Source organism: Dermacentor albipictus, chromosome 8, assembly GCF_038994185.2.
Source record: "Dermacentor albipictus isolate Rhodes 1998 colony chromosome 8, USDA_Dalb.pri_finalv2, whole genome shotgun sequence".
NCBI classification, from domain to species: Eukaryota; Metazoa; Arthropoda; class Arachnida; order Ixodida; family Ixodidae; genus Dermacentor; species Dermacentor albipictus.
In genome coordinates, this window is record NC_091828.1 from 76,037,918 (window position 1) to 76,053,190 (window position 15,273).

Genomic DNA, 15,273 nt, shown 5'->3' on the forward strand with positions numbered 1-15,273 from the left:
ATAGTTACTGGTAGATTTAAGCTCCCTGCAAAAACTGCGTAGTCGAGAGATTACCGGACTGCACACGCGTAGCTGTAGTGGGAGATATGGCAACGTTTGCTTGTAATCAATACCTCTAATTGCCATGATGGGCACCATTGATTTCTTCAGTGAAGCTCGAGATCATGGAAATTTCTGACGAATTGATTTATATTCCGATGAAGTTTCTATATTGCAAATATTCGTTGGCTTGCCACCATAATGTGAGCCGCCAGTCGAAGACTAGAAATTGCAGGTCCATTCAGAGATCTCCTTTAACAACCAGTCACCCATCTCGTTTAAGTATAAGAAGCAGTTATACAGTACTCTTAGTTACCCGGCCCTGATGATATAAATGCCACGGAACTAATAACTGCAACAGTTTTATTACCACTGAATTTCCTAAGGCGGCAAGCGAAGAACGAGGTCAGGATAATTCGTTATAATAACTGCAGTGACTGCGTTTAAAAAGAGCTTGCACAGCGCGAAACTCATCCCAAAAAGCTCGTCTTCTAAACCAGGCCTGAAATTTCGAAGTCATAGAGAAAATAAACAATGAAGTGAAAGGGGTAAAATACCTACCCCTGCCTTTTTTTCATACAGTGAAGCATCTGTAGCTATTGTGTTACTAAATGGCAAGAGGGCAACGTAAACCTGCAAGCGATTATTTCAATTTTTCCACAAAATGTGAACTGTAGTTTAAAATATTGATTCGATTATTTGAGGGAATATCATCTTGGATATAGGCATTCAAATTTTCTAATTAGTCCGAAGAGATTTATGGCTATCCGGCCTCGGCTTTGCACGTTCCTCTATGGTATATAGACCGTACAGGTTACAGTATGGCCAATGGAAACTGACCCTGGCAGCATTTAACACCCGAATTCTCTCGAGTGAAGCTAGCTCAGTAGGCCTCTTTGAGGAACTATCAGGCATTGTTTGGGATATCACTGCCCTTATTGAGGTTAGAACTTGTAAGGCTTGCACAGCTGACTAAGTCCACGTCCTCTTCTATAGAGGACTTCCGGATAAGAAGCAGTACGGAGTAGGATTCCTAATCCATAAGGACGTACAGGGCAGTATTGAAGAACTTTGAAGCAAAAATGAGAGGGTAGCAACAGTCGTATTAACACTTCATATGAGGTGCAGCCTAAAGGTAGTACAAGTCTACGCTCCTATCTCCATTCATGATGATTATGAAGTAGATCAGTTTTATGGAGATGTGGAATTATCAATAAGAAAAGCGCAAGCTCATTATGCTGTATTAATGGGCGGCTGCAATGCATAAGTGGGGAAAAAAGCAGGCTGGTGAACAAGCAATTGGCAAGTATGGCGTCGATCCTAGAAACACTAGAGAGATTTTAGTAGAATTTGCGGAAAGGAATGAGCTGCGAAGCATGAACACCTACCTGCAACAAGTAGCTTATTCATCTAATTTCATTGCCATTAAGTTAACATTCCTTTAATTTAATTAATAAGCGCAACGAATTACATTAGTAATTACAAGTACAAGTACATCTGCAGGCATGGAGCGACGCCAGACACCGGCGAAAGATGCCGAGAGCGAGTGGGGCTATGCTACTTTAGGTACAACCAAATTAGGAAGGCCCACCAAGGTTGAACAATGACACTCCCTCACCAGAATATGAATTGGCCTCCCTGGTGCAGTATTCGGCCCCAACCTCGCTGATGATATCTACAATTAATAAATGGCCCTCAGTCGCCAGCAGCTGCGGAACACCTGATCAAGGCAGCGGACACACCTGTAACGCAGAAGAGGGTGCTAAGAATCTCAGGGTCCGGGACAGGTTGCCAATGGAAAGTGACCCTTGCAACGTTTAGCACCCGAACTCTCTCGAGGGAGGCTAGCTTAGCAGGACGTTTTGAGGAACTATCAGACATTGTTTGGAACATCATCGGCCTTAGTGAGAATGGAAGTGATGAGGCTTATACATTGCTGAATAACGGACGTGTCCTCTGCTGTAGAGGTCTCCTAGATAAGAAGCAATACGGGGTAGGATTCCTAATCCACAAGGACATAGCGGGCAACATTGACGAATTCTACAGCATTAATGAGAGGGTAGCTGTAGTCATAATAAAACTTAGTGAGAGGTATAGATTAAAGGTAGCACAAGCCTAATCTCCAACATCTAGTCACGATGATGATGAAGTAGATCAGTTTTATGAAGATGCTGAATTAGCGATGAAAAAGTGCAAACTCAATATAAAGTAGCTATCGCGTCTTCAATGCAAAAGTGCGCATGGGTACTTATGGTGAAAGAAGAAAGGAAATTCACTTCATACTTTCTGCTGATCCAAGCATAGCGCAGGATGTAGAAGCGATAGATTGGGTAAAGTGCAGTAATCATAGTTTAGTGAGGGCTAGGATTCACCTCAATTCGAAAAGAGAAAGAGCAAGGTTGGTCAAGAGGAAACCGGTCAACTTAAAGGCAGTAAGGGTAGTAGCCGACAAATTCAGGCTGGTACTTGCAAACAAATATGCAGCCATAGAACAGAAAGATAATGATGATGACATAGGGGTAATGAATGAAACCATGACTAGGCTGGGCTTTCCAGGCAGCAATTGGAGTGGGAGACATGGCACCAAGGCGACAAGTAGGCAAGCTCGCTCAAGTAACATAGGACCTAATAAAGCAACGACAAAGAATGAAAGTGTCTGACTGAAGAAATAAGATAGAATTCGCGGAACTGTCAAAACTGATCACCCAGGCGAAAATAGGTGATATTGGAAATTATAACGTGAAAAAGACCGAAGCAGCCGTAAAAATACGACACTGCCTGAAATGAATGTCAAGAAAACTTGGTATAGGGCGAACCGAAATGCATGCGCTGAAAGATAAGGCGTTTAACACCATTAGCAATCTCGAAGGTGTAATAAAAGCAGCGGAAGAATTGTAAATGACCTGTACAATACCCAGAACACTCAGGAGTGCTCCATTCGAAACAATAATGAAGAGGATACAGAAACTACTCCTACAACTAAAGATGAGGTCAGAAGGGCCTTGCTACACAGGAAACTGGAAGAAGCGGCAGGAGAAGATGGAATGAGTCGATTTAATAAAAAATGGAGAAGACATAGTGCTTGAAAAACTGGTGGCTTTCTATACAAAGTGTCTATCGAGTACGTGGGTCACAGGAAACTGGAAGAATGCAAACATTATACTAATCCACAAAAAGGGAGACGTTAAAGAACTGAAACTGTACAGGCCCATTTGCTTGCCCCCAGTATTATATAAAATATTTACCAAAATAATCTGCAATAAAATAAGGGCAACACTGGACTTTAGTCAACCAAGGGAACAGGCTGGCATCAGGAAGGGATACTCTACAACGGATCACCTCCATGTTATTATTCAGGTTATCGAGAAATCCGCAAAGCACAATAAGCGTCACAATATGGCTTTCATAGATTACGAATAAGCGCTTGATTCAGTAGAGATACCAGCAGTCATAGATGCATTGCGTTATCACGGAGTAAAGGCCATTTACGTAGATACCATGGAAAATATCTACAGAGATTACCCAGCCCCTTAATTCTACACAAATTGGAAGATACCTATAAAGTAAGGGGTCAGACAAGAAGACACAATCTCTCCAATGCTATTCTCATTGTGCTTAGAAGAAGTATTGAAGCTGTTAAACTGGAAAGGTTTTGGAGTAAGGATCGATGACGAATACCTCAGCAACCTTCGGTTTGCCGATGACATTGTTCTATTCAACAACACTGCAGACGAGTTACAACAAATGATTGAACACCTTAACATGGAGAGTGCAAGAGTGGGTTGAAGATTAATATGCAGAAGACGCAGATAATCATGAACAACCTGTCAAGGGAACAAGAGTTCAGGATCACAAGTCAGCCTCTAGATGCGGTAAAGGAGTGCGTTTACCTAGGTCAACTAATCACAGGGAACGCGAACCATGAGAAGGACATCCACAAAGAATAAAAATGGGTTGGATCGCATACGGCAGACATCTTGAGCTCCTGTCTGAAACCCCACCGTTATCATTGAAAAGGAAAGTATATAATCAGTACATTTTACTAGTGCTAACATATGGGGCAGAGACTTGGAGACTGACAAAGAAGGTGAAGAAGAAGTTAAGCACCGCGCAAAGTGCGATGGACCGAATGCTAGGCATAACTTTAAGAGACAGAAAGAGAGCGATTTGCATCGGAGAGGAAACGGGTATACACGATATTCTAATTGACATTAAGAGAAAAAAATGGCGCTGGGCCAGTCTTGTAATGCGCAAATTAAATAGCCGTCGGACCATTAGGGTGACAGAATGGGTACCTAGATAAGTGCTGTAGCGGACGGCAGAACACTAGTTGGTGCGACGAAATAAGGAAATTAGCGGGTGCTAGTTGGAATCGCTTGTAGCAGGACAGGGGTAATTGGAGATCGCAGGGAGAGATGTTCGTCCTGCAGCGCAGAGAAAATTGGCTACTGGTACTGCTGATGATGATGATGAATTTGCCATATGTTGTAGTTGGTGTCTGTTTGTTGGCTTCTTAATGATATGATTTATAAAAATCGAGCCCCTCGGTTAACCTAGATTCTAATCATTCGCCTATTCTCAGTGATTTATGCTGCCTTGTATGCGACGCCAAAACGACGTCTGCATTGGTATAAAGGAACAATGTGCATAGAAAGTTTAATTCCATCCGTGACTTCTTACTTTTGTTTGATTGTTCAACATAAGTTCTTAGCTTGGCGGAGCAAAATTTACTTTTCTTTCTTAGTGTCTTATGTCTCTACAGGTGAGGCATGAACTGCCTATCAAAAGAAAACTATATGGTTCATGGACCTAGGTTTGCACCTTGGTGACTGCCATGTTGGAGTTACCAACGTCGTGCTACCAAGCCGGTGATGCCGTATCATTCCTTGCATTTTGAACTGGTCAAGCCAGTGATTGTAAATATTTGTTCTTCGGAAGCTATGCGCAAATGTTGGCCCAATTTGATCAAAAACAATATGAGCGAACTGGGCGTCCGATTGTATCGGTGTGGTACGCAAACAATGCGTTAGTTTCCGTAGCGGGTTGGATCCTAATATTGTCGCAATCTCGACGTAATTTTCTAGCGGAGCAGTGTAAAAATTATAAAAAGAAAGAAATTGCCGCACATCCCATCGTATGACGTTTGATGACGGCAATGCGTTAGCATTGAATCAATATAGCGACACAAATATTGGCACTGTCAAAACGAGGTGTGTCGGAGGTGTGTGCTGCAGCCGGACGCCTCTTTCACGCTTCCCATAGCACACTCGGTGCCATCTAGCGCCGCCACAGCGAAGCCTGTGCATGGCCTCCGAAATGCATGGCGCCTGAGATACGCGTCATGTAGCACCGGGCTATGCGCGTCTTTGTGGAGATGCTGCGCCATCTAGCGACACTGCCGTGAAGTCCCAGCTGGGCCTCCGAGATGAGAAGCATGGCGTGCCGGTCCCTGCGAACGCTGAGAATTGTTCTCGCTTGATGCACACTTGATGGTTCATACAAAGTAATGCACGATGCTGAAAGGTTCATTGAAGAGCGGCACGTCTAGTGCATACCTGGCGCAGCTCGCTAAAGCTCAAAATTTCTTAAGACTGTTGGGTTTCGGTTATAAGAAGGAAGTTCATGTGCCTACCAGAGTGTTACGGTATACTGAATTTCTTCTCAACTTGTGTTGGTGTCACCAACTGCAAATATGGTACGCGTGCTGGCATTCTTGTACCTAGATTCTGTGACCGCTTGCCAATTTTCGCATTCATCGCGTCACACACAACTCATCGAAAAAGGTTTGCTTGAACTTATTACAGAAAGATTACCACCGAGAAAATTAAGCCTTTCGAAAAAGTAGTTGCTGAAGCTCACTAGAGCCAAACTCTCCAAATCACTGATGCTGTACTTGGGTATAAATTATTTATAGTGAAAGTTAGAGTTTATAACTTTGACCTTCCACCTGTACTGAAAAAGATGGCCAGAAACAGTGAGAACGCCATTGTAAGCCCCGCTACGGGCGGCTGCAAAACAAACCCATACGGACGGCGCGGGCCATCTGGGCAGGGGACATGCGTCTCGACGAGATTGTTTCCACACTTGAGTAATGGCTGTTAACGGTTGACCCAGAGCGGGGCCTTGTAAGCAAACAGAGTAACGACGCCGTCGGCACCCAGGGCTGCCGCACAGTTCGGGGAGCGCAGAAGGCCATCAGCGCCACATTAGCGGTCGCGCCTCACAGTAAAAAAGGGAGCTTCGGACCCCCGTCGCATTGTGCTTCCTGGGAATCCCCACAGGCGTTTCCCTTGCGCGCGGCCGGCTGGCGGGGGTAAACTCCTTCCCAGCTGGGATCTCCCCGACTGGGCGTCAAACGCCGTAACGGGTGGGCCCGTCTGACTTCCGCGGTGCTCTCATCGGCGCCCTTGAAGAGTGCTTGGTTCGGGTCTAGCCGCGGGCAACGGAGATAGCGCGGCCTCAAGCAGGCGCGCCAGCCTCATTGACTTTGACGGCTTTGCACCGCGCGCTGACCGGCGTGGGGATTCTTTGAGCCGCAAAAGAGCCTGCGGTTTTGTCTCGGTTCCGAGGCGCCGTGGGAACGTCTTCTTCGGCTTACGGCCCGGACATGAGGCCGACCTCGGCGGGTGGGCAATTATCCCGGGCTCCTCTGTGACAGTTTGGCTTGCAAACAATTACTTGTTTAAGGCGCCGCATGGCCTGCGGGTTCTTGGAATCCGATCGCGTCGCGCACATGTTCGAGCACTGGAAAACATGGTCCCGACGTTCCCAGGCTTTTGGGTTTTGTGAATGTATTTTGTTGCTCAGTGCTGGTTGCGCCGGCTGTGCTCGAGGCCGTTGCTCGGAACTCGCGATGTGTACAGCTGGCATAACCCTCACCCCTTTGTTGTTGTATATTGTGTTTTTCGGGTGAGGATTCTACACCGTGAACTGTACTAAAAAAATATGTTCTTTGACTTTTGGTTGTTGGACTGGCCAATCCCGCACGCAAGTTCTGCTGAACGCAGTGATTGGTGAATGGATTGTCCAGTTGAGACGCAACCCGGCGGCAATTTGCCAGCAAAGATTGTGGGCGGAGCGTTGCCTCTACAAAATGCGGCCGCGGCGCTCCGAAGGGGAGTTCTGGACCTGGCTTCGGTGCTAAGCACCATCGGCTCTGCCGAAATAGGGTCGCCCTATGTGGTCCAAACCAGTGTAGCTATTTGTAACCGCTGTACTGTTGAAACTATGCAATCTTGTAACCGAACTTTGTAATTTTATCTGTAAATACACGTTGTTGTTCGTTCGTTACTGCAGCGGCTTTGTCCTTTCGAACCTAAGTCACCCATTGAGCCACCTGTGCAGACCGTCTCTGACGGTGCGTCTCGGACGCCGACGGTGGGGGTGAATTTTAACGAACCAATCGATCCATCGTTTTGGCATCGAATTCTTACTGGCGCAGTCGACAGGATAGGTTCGGAAGGCAAGCTAAACGTCAAGAAGACAGCGGTACATCTGCCGGAGTGGCATCCCAAGAGCTAGTAGCATCATCGGTGTCTGCAATTGGCACAAGCCTTGGAGGAGGAAGCCCAACAGCAAGACATCGCTAGGCGACGTACCTCAGCGAGTAAGACGTCGAGGCGCCGACTGAACCCCAGCAGGGAAGCAGCCCGAGCGAGGGCGACGCAGAAATCCTCGACCTTCGTCCACCTGTGATCCTCGTCTGAAACGTGAGTTTCCTTTCCTCTTACTGTTCAGTCACTGCGGGGCTTCGAAGCTAATCATGATGCAGAATCACGGGTACGATGAGGATGGTCAGAGGGAGAGGGGTAGCAGCGATGGTGAAAGCGAGCCCTTTCTGTCTGAGCGGGAGATGGAGTTTAGACTAAAGATGGCTCAGGAACGTCGCCAGAGCCTAGCCCTTGAACTGGAGCTCGTCAGGGCACGGACAGCGTCGCCATCGAGTGGTCGCGACGGCAGTGGCAGAGCACTTGAGAATGATAGAAACACGGAATGGTGTAAATATTCAAAATTATTAGTTGGTGCTTTCCCCAAATTTCCCACAGACGCCGAGGTCCCCATTTGGTTCGAATCTGTAGAGCACACCTTGGATGCCTACGAGGTGCCGCGAAGCTGTTGGGGTCAGATAGTTTTTCCGCTCCTAGCGGAGCGCATTGAGTACCTGTCAACACGTCTGACTCCCACACAGCACCGGGATTATGAAGCTTTAAAGGAGGTCGTCCTCGATGAGCTGCAGTTGTCTCCCCTTGAATATCAAAAAAGGTTTTTCGGGGTACGGAAGCGGAAGACCGAGACGTGGAAGAGTTTCACGACTCGTCTTGCCAGTTACCTAAATTTTTATGTGGCATCTAGGGACGTGTCAAATTTTGCGGAGCTGCTCGAACTCTTGGTGGCTGACCAGCTGAAAACAGTGTTGTCGGAAGAGGCGCTCAGGTACGTCAGGCTGCGAGAGGGTGCAGGGTGGTACAAGGCCTCGGAAATTGCTAGACTTTTGCAAACTTTTGAGGACGCTCACGGCCGTGTAGACATACCTAAGGGGCAACCTCGGGACACCAGCACTAAGGGCCCGGAAACTACAACTGGGAACCGCAGCAGCAGTGGTTTGGTTTCGCACCAAGGGCAGAGAACAAAACCGAAATCACCGTATCCACCCGCAGGACAGCAGAGGCCAACAGTTTGCTTTGAGTGCGGGTCAGCCGGGCACATTAGGCCAAATTGTCCCCGCATCCGCGAAAGGCTGGCGCACACGGCCGCCCAGCAGGAACAACCAGAGAGGCTCACCGCGCGGGTCGCGCTAGAGAACCCAGCTGTGGGTGACCGCTTGTTGTGTGTAGCTCTTAATTGTAGGGGCCGAACAATGAAGGCAATAGTGGATACGGGTGCCGAGATAACTGTAGTTCGCGAAAGTGCCGTGCCACCGGAATTAGCACAGTCGCATGGCAGTGTAAATCTCCGCGCAGCTTTTGGCGAACGAGTTGAAGCGAAACTCGTAGCACTACCGCTGACGCTAAAACAGGGCCAACCCGCGTTTTCTAATGTGAAGAAGGCGACACCAGTGTTGTGCGCGCTCACTGATAGGCTGAGCGTGAATGCGGACTGCCTGCTCTCAGCGGAAGATTGGAGCGCGCTCCAGGAGGGTCGGGACGAGGCTTGCGAGCCACCGCCCAACAAACTCCCGCCGAGCAGCAGCGCAGATCTGTTTACAGTCATAGGACTAGATGGCGAACGGGTTAATCCCGAACAGCCGGTTACCGGTGTGAGCAGGGGCGATGCGCTGCATCCGAACGAGGAAAGGGCAGAGGAAGAATCCCGCAGTAGCTCCGATAAAGTAAGGGGTGATGCCGGGATGTTAGGGGAGGAACAAAAAAGTGACGCGACGGTCAGCAGGGTTCTCGGCAGTAGGGCCCTCATGCCCGCAGAGAGTATATCACATTTCGAACCACCTGAGCGAGCGTTAGTGAACGAGGTGTTCGGGACACAGGCCGCCTTGTTTACCACCGAAATGGGGATAGCGCGAGTGAGCGAGCACCGCATAGAACTGATGGAAGGAGCCGAGCCAAAGCATTGCCACCCCAATCGCATTCCGTCGTCTCCTGAGGCCAGCGATGCATTCGAAGGTCTCGAGAGTGCTCTGTGCAGTGCCGTCGAGCTAGCGACTCCAGACTCAAGCAAGCCGTTTTGGCTATTCACCGATTCCTCTGCAATTTCTGGGGGCGCATGTCTAGCTCAGATGACCGACAATGGCAAAGAGTGCCACATTGCTTTTGCCAGCCCCCGCTTCACGCCCACGCAGATGCTGTGGTCTACGATTGAACGCGAGGCGTTTGGCGTCATTTCGGCTATGAAAAAGTTCGACATTGGGGTCTTGGGCATGAAAATATTGGTATCCGACCATAATCCTGTGACGTACATCACTCAGTCTACGCCTCAGAAAGCAAAATTGACACGCTGGACTTTAGCGATGCAGCACTATGATATAGTGGTACGACACAGAAGGGGAATCATACATACTAACGCCGACGCACTTTCGCGTCTCACGAACCATTGTTGGAAAGAGGATGTAAAAGACAGGGAACCCGCAGTGACGGTCAGTGGAGACAAGGGAACAAGTGTGGTGTGATGTGATATGACTGCGGTAACCACACAGACGACCTTGGACGATGAACTCATGCTTCCGCATTTCTGTGTGTACCTTGTTCTTTTAGTGTGTTTGTTTTGGTGAGTGTCGTCGTCTAAGCTCAATATTGTATGTTTTCCTCCCAAACTAGAGGCTGACAGTGTCCTTCCGGCTCATGTTCGTACGATACTGCATATTATAGTTTCAGGACGCGAGCCCTGTTGCATCAGGGAAGCCTTACTATTTGTTTCGTTTGTGTATTTGCTTTGTGTGTGTTTAGGTTGTACCTATTTTACGGTGAAACTTATTCATGTGTTCACACTTTCTACGGAATGTGCCGCGTAGAGTGCTCATCATATGGCGCTGGCATTTATTTGTGTTGTTTCAGTAAGCGAGCCAGCTTACTTGGGCGAACCAGCGGGCCAGCTTACTGTCATGAGCAAGGCGCGGCTCACGCACTTCCTACGTGTGCAAACTCAGACCATCGTTAAAACGCGCTGCCTAAGATTGGTTGGTAACTTTTAATTGTCATGTCCAGATGCGGCGTATGTACAAGTTTACACGCAGCGTGCTTTTGTTTTGGTTTGTTTTGGTTTCTGCTTCGACAACACTGTAAGCGAGTTGTCTCGTCTTGGGTGGGGGGTGTAAGCCCCGCTACGGGCGGCTGCAAAACAAACCCATACGGACGGCGCGGGCCATCTGGGCAGGGGACATGCGTCTCGACGAGATTGTTTCCACACTTGAGTAATGGCTGTTAACGGTTGACCCAGAGCGGGGCCTTGTAAGCAAACAGAGTAACGACGCCGTCGGCACCCAGGGCTGCCGCACAGTTCGGGGAGCGCAGAAGGCCATCAGCGCCACATTAGCGGTCGCGCCTCACAGTAAAAAAGGGAGCTTCGGACCCCCGTCGCATTGTGCTTCCTGGGAATCCCCACAGGCGTTTCCCTTGCGCGCGGCCGGCTGGCGGGGGTAAACTCCTTCCCAGCTGGGATCTCCCCGACTGGGCGTCAAACGCCGTAACGGGTGGGCCCGTCTGACTTCCGCGGTGCTCTCATCGGCGCCCTTGAAGAGTGCTTGGTTCGGGTCTAGCCGCGGGCAACGGAGATAGCGCGGCCTCAAGCAGGCGCGCCAGCCTCATTGACTTTGACGGCTTTGCACCGCGCGCTGACCGGCGTGGGGATTCTTTGAGCCGCAAAAGAGCCTGCGGTTTTGTCTCGGTTCCGAGGCGCCGTGGGAACGTCTTCTTCGGCTTACGGCCCGGACATGAGGCCGACCTCGGCGGGTGGGCAATTATCCCGGGCTCCTCTGTGACAGTTTGGCTTGCAAACAATTACTTGTTTAAGGCGCCGCATGGCCTGCGGGTTCTTGGAATCCGATCGCGTCGCGCACATGTTCGAGCACTGGAAAACATGGTCCCGACGTTCCCAGGCTTTTGGGTTTTGTGAATGTATTTTGTTGCTCAGTGCTGGTTGCGCCGGCTGTGCTCGAGGCCGTTGCTCGGAACTCGCGATGTGTACAGCTGGCATAACCCTCACCCCTTTGTTGTTGTATATTGTGTTTTTCGGGTGAGGATTCTACACCGTGAACTGTACTAAAAAAATATGTTCTTTGACTTTTGGTTGTTGGACTGGCCAATCCCGCACGCAAGTTCTGCTGAACGCAGTGATTGGTGAATGGATTGTCCAGTTGAGACGCAACCCGGCGGCAATTTGCCAGCAAAGATTGTGGGCGGAGCGTTGCCTCTACAAAATGCGGCCGCGGCGCTCCGAAGGGGAGTTCTGGACCTGGCTTCGGTGCTAAGCACCATCGGCTCTGCCGAAATAGGGTCGCCCTATGTGGTCCAAACCAGTGTAGCTATTTGTAACCGCTGTACTGTTGAAACTATGCAATCTTGTAACCGAACTTTGTAATTTTATCTGTAAATACACGTTGTTGTTCGTTCGTTACTGCAGCGGCTTTGTCCTTTCGAACCTAAGTCACCCATTGAGCCACCTGTGCAGACCGTCTCTGACGGTGCGTCTCGGACGCCGACGGTGGGGGTGAATTTTAACGAACCAATCGATCCATCGTTTTGGCATCGAATTCTTACTGCCATGGATCACCTTTAGTCTTACTTTTAAAAAAGAATGAAAGAGACAGATATGCTACTCGACACCTTTATCAAAACAAAACCGATGACATACTTGCTTCAGTTTCAGCACGCACTACGTTATACTTTACATAAAGCGGGCACGCATAAACTACTGCGAAAATAAGTTTACAAGCCATATGAGTGATAAGAAAACAGTTTGGAGTACTCTGAACGATCTCTTGGCAAGAACGAACACAGATACTATTTCTGAACTTTTAACGGAGGGTGAATTTTGTTCCAGGCGCATTGCTTGCTTATATGCTCAACGACCATTTTCTAAGATCAAAGGCATTTTCTGAGATCAGTACCGATTAGAAGCATGTTATCCTAGCGTAGCAATGGCCAGTGTGGCTGAACGCCTAAAGAAGTCGGTTTCGAGGGGGACGGACGTGATTACAGAAAGCACTAATAGCAAAAAAAAAAGAGTAGTGGCTATTCCATACATTCATTCACTATCGCACAGGCTTAAAAAGTTGCAAGTAGATATGATGTTGATATTGCTTCACTGCTCCTAATAAGCTAGGCAAGATATGCGCTGCCGTGCAGAGGAAAAAGCCGCAGGTAAAAGGCAAAAATATGAACGTATATTTGTCCTGTGAAGCACAATAAGAACAACAGTTTTACTGACTGCCGTATGGGTGTGATTTATAAAGTTCCCGTTAGCTGTGGCCAGTTCTACGTAGTTTCAAACGGGGCGGTGTATCAATCTGAGGCAAATGCAACATAAAAGGTCATTAACCGAGGGATCGCCTTCTATTCTTTCCTTACAATGCCAAGATTGTAACTGCACGCCAGAGTTAGATGAATGCGCGATATTGCGCAGGCACAAGAATGAAGATACGCGTCTTGTGGTAGAGGCATGGCATATCTATAATGGTGGAAGTGCGTGCGTGAGCCAGCCTTGGATTACTTTACATAAAGAAGAGATTAAGCGCCTTAACAGCTTTCTCTCGCGTAGACCGGCACATGTACCCGACTGACACGTAGTGATACCACTCCAGAGCTTGCGCAGATGAGTTGTCTCTCTTCTTTCTTCTGTTTGCCTCAATGCTCCCTTCAGTTGATTGTCGGCGTTCGTGTTGTCCACTTCTCTTCTCTTGTGTTCTGTCTGCACGCCTCACCTTTTTGCATAGCATTACCGATAATCGCTATGTATTGTATATCAGGAATCGTATTAAGAAATCAATTTTTGTGGCTCGCACAGATGAATCGGTGATGAATTTAATCATGATGCGCCCACGGAACAGTTATGCTGCCTGTGATGATGGTATAAAAGCCGGCCATTATAAGCAGTTTCACAGCATATTAGTTTATCATTTTCACATACATGCAACTTGGTTTTCTGCAATGGAATATTTCCCGATAAGCTCAAGATAGCCCGAGTTTCAGTGATATACAAAGGTGGCGACTAAAAGGACATGTATACCTACATGCCAATTTCTGTGTTGCCCATATATTCAAAAATTATAGACCTTCCCCTACATGAACTAATTTCAGACTGCTTGAAATAAAAGTTGCCAAACGCAGCTTTCATTTGACGCTCCTCTGTCTATGAAATAGATTAAATACAATTGATTGGTTGACTGATGGATTGATTCTACTCTGAAAGATCTTATAACAAGCCATAAATTCAGATTGCAGAAAAATAAATCATGAAGAGCGGGATAATAATAAATCCAAATAATTGCTAACTTTGAGCAGAAACTTCAAACAACTGGGATATTTCTCGACTTTAAGAAAGCCTTTGATTCCATCAAGCGCGAAATTCTCTTGAAGAAGCTAAAGAAACACGGAATAAGATATCTTTGCCTAAATCTAGTGAGTAGGTATGCCACATATTGAGTTCAGTGCACTAGCATGCAGTAGGCATTATCAAAAACGGGTAAAATAAAATACGGTGCCCCACAGGGGAATAGACATTGTCCGTTTTTTTCCTATTATGTATAAATGATACTGTATGTATACCACTAACACCAAACATACATATGCTGACGGTGCCAACTTGTCTTTCTCTGGTAATGATTGAAGTATTCTAGAAAAGCAAGATAATAAATTATTTAATCATTGTCCACAATGGCTAAAAACAAACGAGCTACACACTAAGAAGACATGTTGTTTTTGACTGACAACGCGTACTCCGCGAAAATTCAAATTATATTTCGAGGAGTTTTCATTGAACTTGCTGTATGTCAATATTGTTCGCCCTTGACTTCCATGAAACCCTAAATTGGCCATTCCACGAAAAAAAAAACTTCCTACAGACATGTCACGGTCCTTAAGTGTAATAAAAAGAAATCTGGTGTTGATTGCCGCTTTAAGTAGCAAAGCAGCACTGTTATGTGTCTGCGTGGTCACGAATCTATTAGTTTGTTATTTGGAGCACAGCCGCTCAGATAAAGTGCTCATATATTCCAACAAAGAATCGCAGGTATAAATAAAGCGCTCCACACTGAACGAATTCCACCCTACTCTTTCACCAGCAACACAATGTAAAGTTTGAAAATATTTTTGCAATAAAATGGGGACAGATATTTACGACCAAAGTACCTCAAACAAGGATGCATTCCGTGAAGCTTACTTTTGAAAATAACATACCTATAGTTCCAGGTACACTGCCTGGCACTGAGAGAATCCGGTCAATTCACGGCAGGCAAAAACTTGCACACCTGGTTCCTGAGCTAATGAATACAGATCATTTTATTAGCAGCATGACAGAAGACTGCCGCTCAGTAGCGCTTTTTGGAAGGTGATCCACGCTTCTCTACTTATGTTTCACAGGTGAATTCTGGTTATTTTGTGAAGGTGAAGGTGAAGTTTGGTTATTTGGAGATTTTTCATTACGGATGGATGTTACTTCCACAAGTGTGATGCGCGAAGGCACGCTCAAGTGCTGCAATCTTATGCATGTATTTAACCTTATAGTCTGCGTTCTGATTTGTTGTACATTTGAAAGGTTTATGACTTTATGGCTCGGATCAAGCGTTGG